Source organism: Thunnus thynnus, chromosome 9 (assembly GCF_963924715.1).
Source record: "Thunnus thynnus chromosome 9, fThuThy2.1, whole genome shotgun sequence".
NCBI lineage: Eukaryota > Metazoa > Chordata > Actinopteri > Scombriformes > Scombridae > Thunnus > Thunnus thynnus.
The window spans coordinates 336676-347320 of record NC_089525.1 but is presented as its reverse complement, the minus strand read 5'-3'; the positions used below and the strand labels follow the sequence as shown (position 1 = coordinate 347320).

At 39.2% G+C, this 10645-nt stretch overlaps 1 protein-coding gene and 1 long non-coding RNA gene across 4 annotated transcripts in view; both read right to left on the bottom strand.

Annotated features, from left to right (window-relative positions):
• LOC137188871 (storkhead-box protein 2-like) overlaps nucleotides 1-10645 on the bottom strand; it is a 147991-nt gene that overhangs the window by 120159 nt on the left and 17187 nt on the right. The gene's annotated exons all lie outside the window — the stretch shown is intronic.
• On the bottom strand, nucleotides 4055-8048 carry LOC137188872 (uncharacterized). Its single transcript, XR_010929543.1, has 3 exons — nucleotides 6016-8048; nucleotides 5702-5841; nucleotides 4055-5002 (listed from the first exon to the last, which is right to left on the bottom strand). It is a non-coding gene; the product is annotated as an uncharacterized lncRNA (long non-coding RNA).

Here is a 10645-nt window from a genome sequence, read left to right as displayed (position 1 = left end):
GACAACAAACACATTACAACCTATGGTGTTATTTCTACTCAGTCACAGTGGAGCAATCAATCACTATAGAGTGAGCAGAAATATGGAATTAAACTATGAATTTATAAGCAACAGGAACACTTTAAATGTAGTAATTGTATGTCAAATACTTGCTGATAGAAATGGCTCTTCTAATATAATATCATTTTTATACAACAAATCTTCTTTTCATTATTACTGTACTTCAAGTAACAAAACTCCAAAATCAAACACAGTAGCCCTTGAGCAGGACTGATAATTGAGAATAGCCAATTGTGACTTAATTGAGGAATTCAGTTTTGCATATTGTTTACTTTTATTAACAAGTCCTTACACATTTGAAAGTATCTGTTTACCTAAAGTTTAATTTTACTCCATTGTGCATTGTGCAGAGGATGGGATGAATAATCACTATGAATTATAGCCCTTGAGTGTGCAGCCCTTGAAAGGTCAATCTCCAAAAAGGCCTAGAAGAGTATTGGAACATGACTTTAAATGGTGACAGGTTCCCTGGGGGATTATGATGAGGGGAAGTCAATAAGAACTTGTTCAGCCACTACTGGAACAACAGCCTACTGGAAGTGCTCACTGATGACTGGCTGGCACCTGCTGTAAAATATCATACTTCAACTGTCTGAGCAAATGGAATACACTGAGACGTTTAATTATGGTTGACACAGTCTATATACAGGTTTGTTATGCATTTGTAGCAAATGAAGTTTTCAAATGATGACTGCATCATGACATGCACATGGTTTGATTTACCAAGGTAGGAGAGAGCCCCAAACACTGAACATAAGGCCATTTGTTATAGGAAGACAGCAGGTCTGAGATCAGTGTTTTTACCCTCATTGTGCATTGGCGAGCTAGCCAAACAACCAGTAATACAGACTTTGTGAAATGTCAAGGAGAAAAGGTAAAAGCCAAAAAAACCTAGACATATTTTTTCAGACAGCCTAATAATGGAGGTGATGGCAATGAGGAAGAGACTGTTACCATTCGCCATTAGCCCAGCCTTGGGTCGACGAAGCTCAGCCAGCGAGCGCCCCGTCCTTGGTAATGCCTTTACAAGAACAGCCGAGTAGCAATAACGTTAAAGTTAGTTAAAGCAGAAATAATGGTGGGTGGAATCCCAAATGGATGCTCAACCTGAAATATAGTGGATGGCTATATAAGACATAATGCAGTAAGCTTTTGTGTGGTATATTATATCATTTAAAAAGGTGCTCTTTGTATCTGTAACCTTAGGCTTGCAAACTTGTGCATTTAAGTTTGTATCTGTAAGCATAGTTTTGCAAGCTTGTGCATTTCAACATGGAGTGCTGAACTTCTGCATATAAATGAACATCCATTATATTCATGCCAAACAAGTCACCCAATGCTGATTAAGCATTTCACTTTTGACTGTAAACATTGTGCATTTCTTGAACATTTAAAAAGAACTTGTCTTTTTAACAGTGGATTTCCTTTAACAATAACAGACTGCAGACCAGGGTTAGATACTAGATTTTTTTTGACAGCTGATATGTCCGTTAATATTCCAGAATTCTGGCCATATAGAACCACATATGTATAAATAGCCATATAATAGCCTACATTTAAACAGCAAAAAAGGACAAAATCACAAACACTATGATCCAACAAATGTATTTTAGTCAGCAGAATGAACTTTTCACAAACTTTGTGAACTTAGCATATAAGCTACAATAATCAAATAAAATAAATAGGCTTGCTGTTCTTAATTTAATGCTGCCATGCGGGCAGTCTGCAGCTGCAGCTCCGCCAACACCTCCACCTGCCGCAGTCTCCCTGAGCCCGCCTCTCACCGGGACCAGGGAAAAGTTAAACCTCCTACTGATCAATTACATGTTATTTAAAGGTCCAGTGTGTAGTATTTAGTAACATCTAAAAGAACAGACTTGGTAAAAATTTAATAGATTATTTATAGTATATCTTAATTAGTGTCTAATCAGCTGAAAATAATAATTGTTGTGTTTTTGTTACCTTAGAAATAAGCCCTTTATATCTACATGGGAGTGGGTCCCCCTCCACGGTGGCCGCCATGTTGCATCGACATGTTTCTACAGTAGCGCAGAACAGACAAACCTAACACTGGCTCCAGTGAGGGCCTTACGCATTTTAGATTCAGTGGGCGACTACCGGAAATGCATCGGTTTCAAAACAAAGAAGAAGAACGGACCAAACATTTTGTATTGTGAGAAGTTTTTGAAACCAAAATCTGATAAATGGAGGATCACACTTATTTAGAAAATCACAGGAGCGTGAATTGTCATCAAAGAAATGAAAACACGAAGAAGCTAAACGAAATCAGGACAAGCAACGGCATAAAATCAGGATAAACTCAGATAGAAATCCTTGATGAGAGAAATGTTTGCAGACTGATGCCGAAGTTTCCTGTTTACTGCTGGACAGGTAAGAGTGTAATGTATATTTATTTTGTCCCGCTGGTAATGGTTCAAAACCTAGATGATGTACAATGTTTATTAGCAGTATATTAGTTTCCCTGAAAAGAAACGCTGCCACGTAACATTAAATATTAGCACTTTAGCCTCAGTTTGTGCCTCTCACGGAGCTGGTGGTCTGATAAGAGACAACAGGGAGGCGACGTCGTGCTAATAACCCAACAATTTATTCATTTTCTGTGGCAGTAAGACAACACATTGATTGATAACTAAGATAAGAGCACATATACACATTGGGGGGCAAAGTTAGCTTATAGTCCAACACAAGTAACGTTTTCCCCATTTCAAAGTTGAAAAACAATAATTGCTACCAGAGTTTTAATTTTACATTTATCAGTCAGAAGTAGAATTTTTCTGTTATTTACTTTTGTGTGTTTATCCAGGCCAGCCAAGGCTCCCAATAATGTATTACAAGGGTTTGTGACTGTGTCATAAAGCACTTATTTTCTTGATGTTGCTGTTGTTTCTCCAGCTATGAGAGAGGTCCTGTAGCATCAATGCATGGTATTGCCTTTATCTTCATCCTAAAGTGACTGTGTAATAGGTCAGGGTTATTTCACCATGTGCCATTGATGGCTGGGAGTACGTTGGTTTTCATTACAACCAAAGACAACAAAAGTTGATTTCACTGAATAACTACTTGTCTCTGACTGAAAGTGTGTTAATCAATTAAATAATCTGATCTAGTCTGTTGTTGGGATGAAAATCTGCATGGAATAAGGTTGAACAGTTGCTGGTGAGCATGTTAGATAGATAGATAGATAGATGATTTATAATTGTGAGTTCATTAATTTGTGCTGTTTTATTTTTCTCAGGCACAATGGGTTGGCATTATTCACCATGTCTGTGACATTCACACCCGCCATATCAGAAGTATTGCAGACCAAGTCAGGAGAGGTCTAGGTAAGTGATACACATTTGTTTGCCTATGAAGCATATTAACTTACCCTGTAAGTCCTACTCTTGGTTAAATAGTACTATTTTCACATGTACAACTGTATAAAATGTATGAAATGGTAAATTATCTCTATGTGTAATGGTACTGTCTTCCACAGAAGCAGTTTTCCATGCAGCTGCTGCTCGACACACAGCTCCTGGAGCAGATGAGCAACAGCAGTGCCAGAGAATCATGAGTGTTGTTCCTGCCATGAGAGCATCTTCATCCAGAGCAGTAAATTGAATACCTTTGGTGTGGTATTGGTCTGACCCTTGTCAGCTATTATATGTGCAGCAATTTGACTGCTGGAAGGGGATCAGATAAGTTTAATAACTCTGCTTTTAGTGTTGAAACAGACTAATGATTTGATAGATTATTCTGTCTTTATCAGAATCAACTCTGAAGAACACAGCTGTCAAAATGTTTGTTTAAACAGTAGAAGAATGTTTATGTTATCCTTTTATTGTCCAGATGGAAAAGGATGTCCAAAAATGTTTCTGTTAAATAAAATATATTTTTATTACAAATGTCATTATTCTTAATGGGTTTTTTTTAATATTTTTATTTTGTGGTTCAAACTAGTGAATTACAGTTAACATAACCTGAAGTGGCAATGAAAAACATGTACTACAGTGCCCTGTTCTGAGGATCAGTGGTATTCCAACTTCACTACTGTTTTATGTTGCTTTATAGATGTAAATAATGACAATATAAATTAATGGTGGAAGTGGTAATGACAATATACTGACTGCAGGAAAATACTGTCATTGTATAAGTATATATTAATATGTTTATCATTGCACTTATCACAGCACATCTGATGAATATCTTTTATTTGGTAAACTTGCACATTTAAGTTGAACAAATTAAATATATAAACAAAAAGTTTAATAATTATCCAGAAAATGTATAAATATAGAAAATGTATAAAACAAGTATAAAATAAATAAAATATCAGAAATGTAACAAATAAATATGAGATGATTTGATGCCTTGATGATGAACAGGCAGGTGTGTGAGTACCTGAGATACTGTGTGGACGCTCCAGAGGACCTGGAGGGAAACTCAGAGGCAAGGTGTGAAACCAGGGTGATGTCTTTGGAGGACCAGGGAACTTGTCTCTGATCCTCCAAACACAGCAACTGGGGATGACAAGTCGGTTTCCCTGGCCTAAAGAGCCATGCTGTCAATAGATGAAATGTCTATAGGCAGCATAACGGTAATCCCGGTTGTCATCCCCAGGCTTCCTGGTTTGGCCTAATACCATAATGTCCTCCCAGTACCGCCTGTGAATGCATAAAAAGCATTTTCAAGACAGTATTAGGAGAAGTGCGGTATTATTATTACACAATCTGCAGAGTACTGGCCACAGCATTTCCTCTCCCGGTCCGTAGGCATGTCTGCACAGTTACTACAAGTACACCATGGTACCCCTGGCACTCTTGCAAACGGGACACCATGCCTGCACTGATGCATCATCAAGGCATCAAAAATTAACCCTGGCTGCCTCTGAAGCAGTTCACTGGTGCCTGTGCTCCTCCAAGGTCACCTTTTCAAGAAGTTTCTGAAAAAATAAAACACAGGAAAAACACAGGTAAGGCTTTATAGGTTATAAGTTTCATGATATGTTGGAAATATGGTAATGGTAGTGCAGAATATGGATTGTAGGCTGTCCAGTGTTCCCAAACATGTCTACAACAATAACATGATTTTTTAAAAAAGTAAAAATATTGCTGCTCTATACTGTTCCTATATAGTATTTATATAATCATTCATCACATTAAAAGTAAAGTTAGACTTTTCTGTCAGCTTTCCGACTCATTTTAAAAAGACGAGAGAAAGAGAGAGAGAGCAGCTGTGGTCGAGTGAGCTAGAGGGTGAATGAAGAGAGGGAGTGCTAGTAACGTTAGTGAGGAAGCCGGTGAATCTGATCGATAAACGTTATTTTCTGATTGTTTCACAAGCTTCTAAAGCACAAACACACCCACACACCTCTTCAACCCTGCAGCTGTGCGCTGCGCCGCCTGATTTGGTCTGAATACGGGCTAATCAGAACAGCGAGGCGGATTACAGGCACAGTATTCCCACCTTGAATGGGCTACTGTCTCACATTACATTGATAACACATCAAACTATACAGACTACAGTAATGTAAAGCACAGAGCTGCTATGTAAATACCACTTTGTGTTGTATTGGCATTTTTAATATCGTGCAGAACAGGTAGGAATATGATAAAATAATTGTATAAATAATGTCACAAACCTCAGCCGCTTTGGTCCTTCCCCTGCTTCTGCGGTGCCAGTGTTTGCTCTCCTCCCTCTCCTGGCCCTGCCTGCAGCAGAACCGCTAACTCGTCCTCTTTCTCACCCTCTTCCTCTCCCTCTAACCTCCGGTACTTGACTCTGCAAACGGATAATAAAATATGTAACGTCATCCTGCCAACGCTATCTCGCTATCAATAATAACGTTAGAATAAAAGCTTGTATTACCAAAACAATAAAACAATCATAATTGCTATCTTACTTGTGAGCTATAACCTATAGTATTATAGACTAAATAATTAAATACATCTTCACCTTATCGCTTGACTTGTTAGAAATACTCGAAGTTGTGGTGGATGATGACATCTTCAGCAAATAGCTTCTTGTCCTTGAGGGCCACCGTAGCTTCTGGAATCTCTCCAAAGTCTTAGGGAGGGGAGGGGTGAGCAGCGGAGTGCTTCAATCTAGAACCTCACCGTTAGAGGCCGCTAAATACCACACATATTACACACTGGACCTTTAACCGTTGAGCTCCGGGCTGATCCATTTGTTTCACTGTGCCAGTGTTGGATGTAAAGTTACCTGAGAAAAAATGGTAAGACTTTTCAGAGTCGTGTTAACTGTTGTCGAGCCAAAGCACAGAACTGTTCCTGAAGTGTGCGCCACTTCACTGTTCCTGAATTTAGCAATTGGCATATTTCCCACCAGACCATTTGGCCGTTGATATTTTCATCTGCCAGACAACTACACATGATCCCGGCAAAAAAAACGGCATATGCCAGCTAACGTAAAGCCTATTGCAGACAGAGGAAGCGCAGCTCTGAGTGACTGGATGAAAGGAGAGATCATTACACAGAGGAAAACATCCTTGTATCTAAAATAATCGAATCCAAAGTCTGACTGAAACTAAAACAAAGTAGCCTGTAGATGTCTCAGTCCACCACTTAACATTTGACTGTTTAATTCAGACACATATGCACTGTGAGGAAGACTCCACTCTGTCTGTCTGTCTCTCCATGCGCTGTACGGCTGCTCCGACACTTGATGTGCTGAATTTATTCCACAAGACAAAACCAGAGCATCATTGTGAAATGGACTGTGACAAAATAATCGACTTATCTCGATTATCTTGTTTTCATAATCGCTGGAAGCCAAAATCGTAATTGAAAATAAAATTCGATTAATCGAGCAGCCCTAATTTCACAGAATACCAGAGTTAAACTGGTGTCATGTTTGACATTTCTGTGCTGGCCAGATGAATGCATACTGCACATGCTCTATGGCTGTCACATAGTCAAATAACTGACTAGCAGTTGCTAGGCAAAAGTTAGACACAGAGTTCCGCAAAGTTCTGTACTTGGACCAATACTATTCACCTTGTATATGCTTCCTTTAGGTAATATTATTCGGAAACACTTCATAAATCTTGATTGCTATACAGATGATACCCAAATATATTAATCAATGAAGATGAAATCTATCCGTAACTAAACTCCAAGCATGCCTTAAGGACATAAAGACCTGGATGACCTGCAATTTTCTGCTACTAAACTCAGACAAAATTGAAGTTATTGTGCTTGGCCCTAAACACCTTAGAAACACATTATCTAATGATATAGCTTCTCTAGATGGCATTACCCTGGCCTCCAACACCACTGTAAGGAATCTTGATCAGGATATGGCCTTTAAATCCCACATAAAACAAATTTCAATGATTGCCTTTTTTCACTTGCGTAATATTGCAAAAATCAGGCACATCCTTTCTCAAAAAGATGCAGAAAAAATAGTCCATGCATTTGTTACTTTGAGGCTGGATTTTTGCAATTCATTATTATCAGGCTGCCCTAACAAGACTCTCTAGCTGGTCCAGAATGCAGCTGCACGTGTACTCACAAAAACCAGAAAAAGAGATCATATTTCTCCCATCTTAGCTTTGCTGCACTGGCTTCCAGTAAAATCCAGAATTGAATTTAAAATCCTTCGCCTCACCGACAAAGCTCTTAATGGTCAGGCACCATCATATCTTAAAGAGCTCATAGTACCCTATTACCCCACTAGAACACTGTAGAATGCAGGCTTACTTGTGGTTCCCACAGTCTCCAAACTTAGAATGGGAGGCAGAGCCTTCAGCTACCAGGCTCTTCTCCTGTGTAACCATCTTCCAGATTCTGTCCAGGGTGTAGACACCCTCTCTATGTTTAAGAGTAAGCTTAAAACTTTCCTTTTTGATAAAGCTTATAGTTAGGGCAGACCAAGCTCGCCTTGGACCAGCCCTTAGTTATGCTGCTATAGGCCTAGACTGCCAGGGGACTTCCCATGATGCACTTAGCTCCTCTCTCCTCCTCCTCAACCTGGCCTAACTTGGCTTCTTCCCCGGAGTTCTTGTGCTTTCTCATCCGCATGAAACCCCAGGGAACAGGGTGTGGCCCTTAGCCGTGGGGATGCCCTTCTCCAGCCGTTGCTGCTGTTTGTTGTTGCTAGTCATGTATCTATTGTTGTTGTTGCTGTTGTTGTTCTGCTCCTCTGTTTTGTTGTGATTTGGCACTATATAAATAAAATTAAATTGAATTGAATTATGGGCAGAGCATGCACACTTGAGACTTCCGCCGGCTGAGCATGCTAACTTCAGGTTAGCTCTCTGCTAACTTGCATGGAGATAAAATAATTTAATCGTGCAGCTCTCCTAGACATTCCAAATGTTACCGAACCGAATGGATCAAATTCTGATAGTGAAACATGTCATTTCACAGGGGTCGTGTGACGCTCAAAACAATTTATCCACTGTTTGACAACCACAACAGTAACGGAATAGGCTATGGTGGAGCCTATGACATAAGTACGTGTCGACAGTGTTTTTGTAATTACTCTCTCACTGGCAGAATGGAGAGTCAAAAGTCCTGCACTCCAGCTTTAAGTTTTTGCAAGTCTTTGCATTCGGACAGAGGCTTGCAAGCTCACTTTCACAAGCTGTGTGGAAAAAATACTTAGTGCTACTTAACCTACAAGTTTACAAACTATGGTTACAGATACAAAGTACACCTTATCGAATGATATAATATTACATAGTTTTGGACTATTTTGATACATATCCCAGTTTGCAGCTGCCATCTATCTCCAGGCAAACGTCCTCCCCCACCTGACGCAGCTTTCAAAGCTATTCCAAAAGGAAGTCATTCATTTTTTGGCTATTAAGGAAGACCTTTACACCAATTTGTCTATGGAAAATTACCCTGTTCCTTTAATATGTTAATGTTTTAGATTCCTGTCACAATTGAGACCATTTGACAAATCAAGGAGGCAAGGGATGAGCAGCCACCAGGGTCATTCCTCAGCAAGCTGGGAGATCAGGTGAAAAGTCTAAAAAATACAGGAGAAGGAAAGATGTAACAAGGGGGATGGAGATAATGACCAAGACCCTTTTTGGACCCGTTTTCGCACTCAGGTAATGAAATGCTCTTTTTGTTTCAAGTTACAAACTTGACAAATAGGACCTCAGAAAATCATGGAATCAAATAACGGTCATTAATATTTTGAGCTTGTGAAATGGTTTATGAATGTGTATTAAAGTTTTGCAGCTGTAGAAATATTTTGTGCATGTGTGAAAAAGTTTTGTGCACACATATAATTTGCACATGTATAAAAATGTTTTGTAGCTGTAGAAACATTTTGTGAAGGTGTGAAAAAGTTTTGGGCACAGATATAATGTTTTTAGCTGTAAAAATATTTTGTGTATGTGTAATTTAACACAACAGTCATGTCCTACCTTTGTGTGTGACAGTGAAGTTACATGAGAGACGGACACACAAACTTCCAACCTGTGTATGTGACACTGAAGCTACAAGGTACAAACTACACGTTACTAGTACAGATTGTGAACCTGTTTTTACAACTAAATTCAATTGGTCAAACGTAGATTCAATCTGTCCAATCAGAGGGTAGATGGCTTTGTTGCGTTCATCACCCTGGAGGTCTTGAAAGATAGACAACGGTGCGGGCTGTCCTGTGACCCATATGGGTTCAATTGTACTTGAGGGTGCTGTAGATAATAATGGTAAACATTTAATGTGCTGTGTATTTAGCTTACAATGAGTTTGCTGTTATTGTAAGGCAACACAGTTGTTCAAATGCATATTTTGAAGTTCAGGAAGGTCTCTTTATGCACCCAGAATAGAATAGTAATGTAACGTCAGGATGTTAGCAAATGGTTGCTAGCATTACCAAAGTAGCAGCATCAACATTGGCAAGAAACATTTTAAGCTGAAGGCACACCAATCACTCGGTCGTATTACATACTGTTACTCTGCATTAACATGTTTGATTACATAATGTAAGTGTTGCATGGCTAACCATTAAAAAATGCTTCTGAGAAAAATTGCCCTGAGCAAGCTTGTATCCCCAGATGGATCAGCAGTTGACGTTATTGTATGACAATAATGTGTTGCGCTGCCATTGATGATATTGAAGCTTTATTTCTAAGATCTTTATAATCAGAGTAATATCCAGTCTTCCCTTGTGCCAATAAGTAAAATCATTTTGTGATTAGTTGCTAAATACATCCGTGAGAAGCAGCGCTGTATTAGCAGACATATCTGCACCTTTGTGTGACCCAAAATAACACCCTTTCGCTAGCAGACATGAGTTGTCACTCACTATTCCAGATATTGAAGGAGGCCAAAGACAACAGCTCCATCCCAAAAGTTCAGAGTGCCATGGTAATAAAATGAGTGTTATCAGGGCCTAGGATGCCACAACTTTGAGCCACGTCAGAATATCCACATTGGCCTGGTTTGCAGTCTGCTGCACCAGCCTCAACCACTCAGCCATTGTAGACAGCAGGAGGCATGACATTGCATGAAAATGTACCAATAGGTGGTTATTATGCTTAAGTCATACATAAAAAATATGAATATTGTTTATCCAGTTAATCTATTTGGCATGAGTGTCA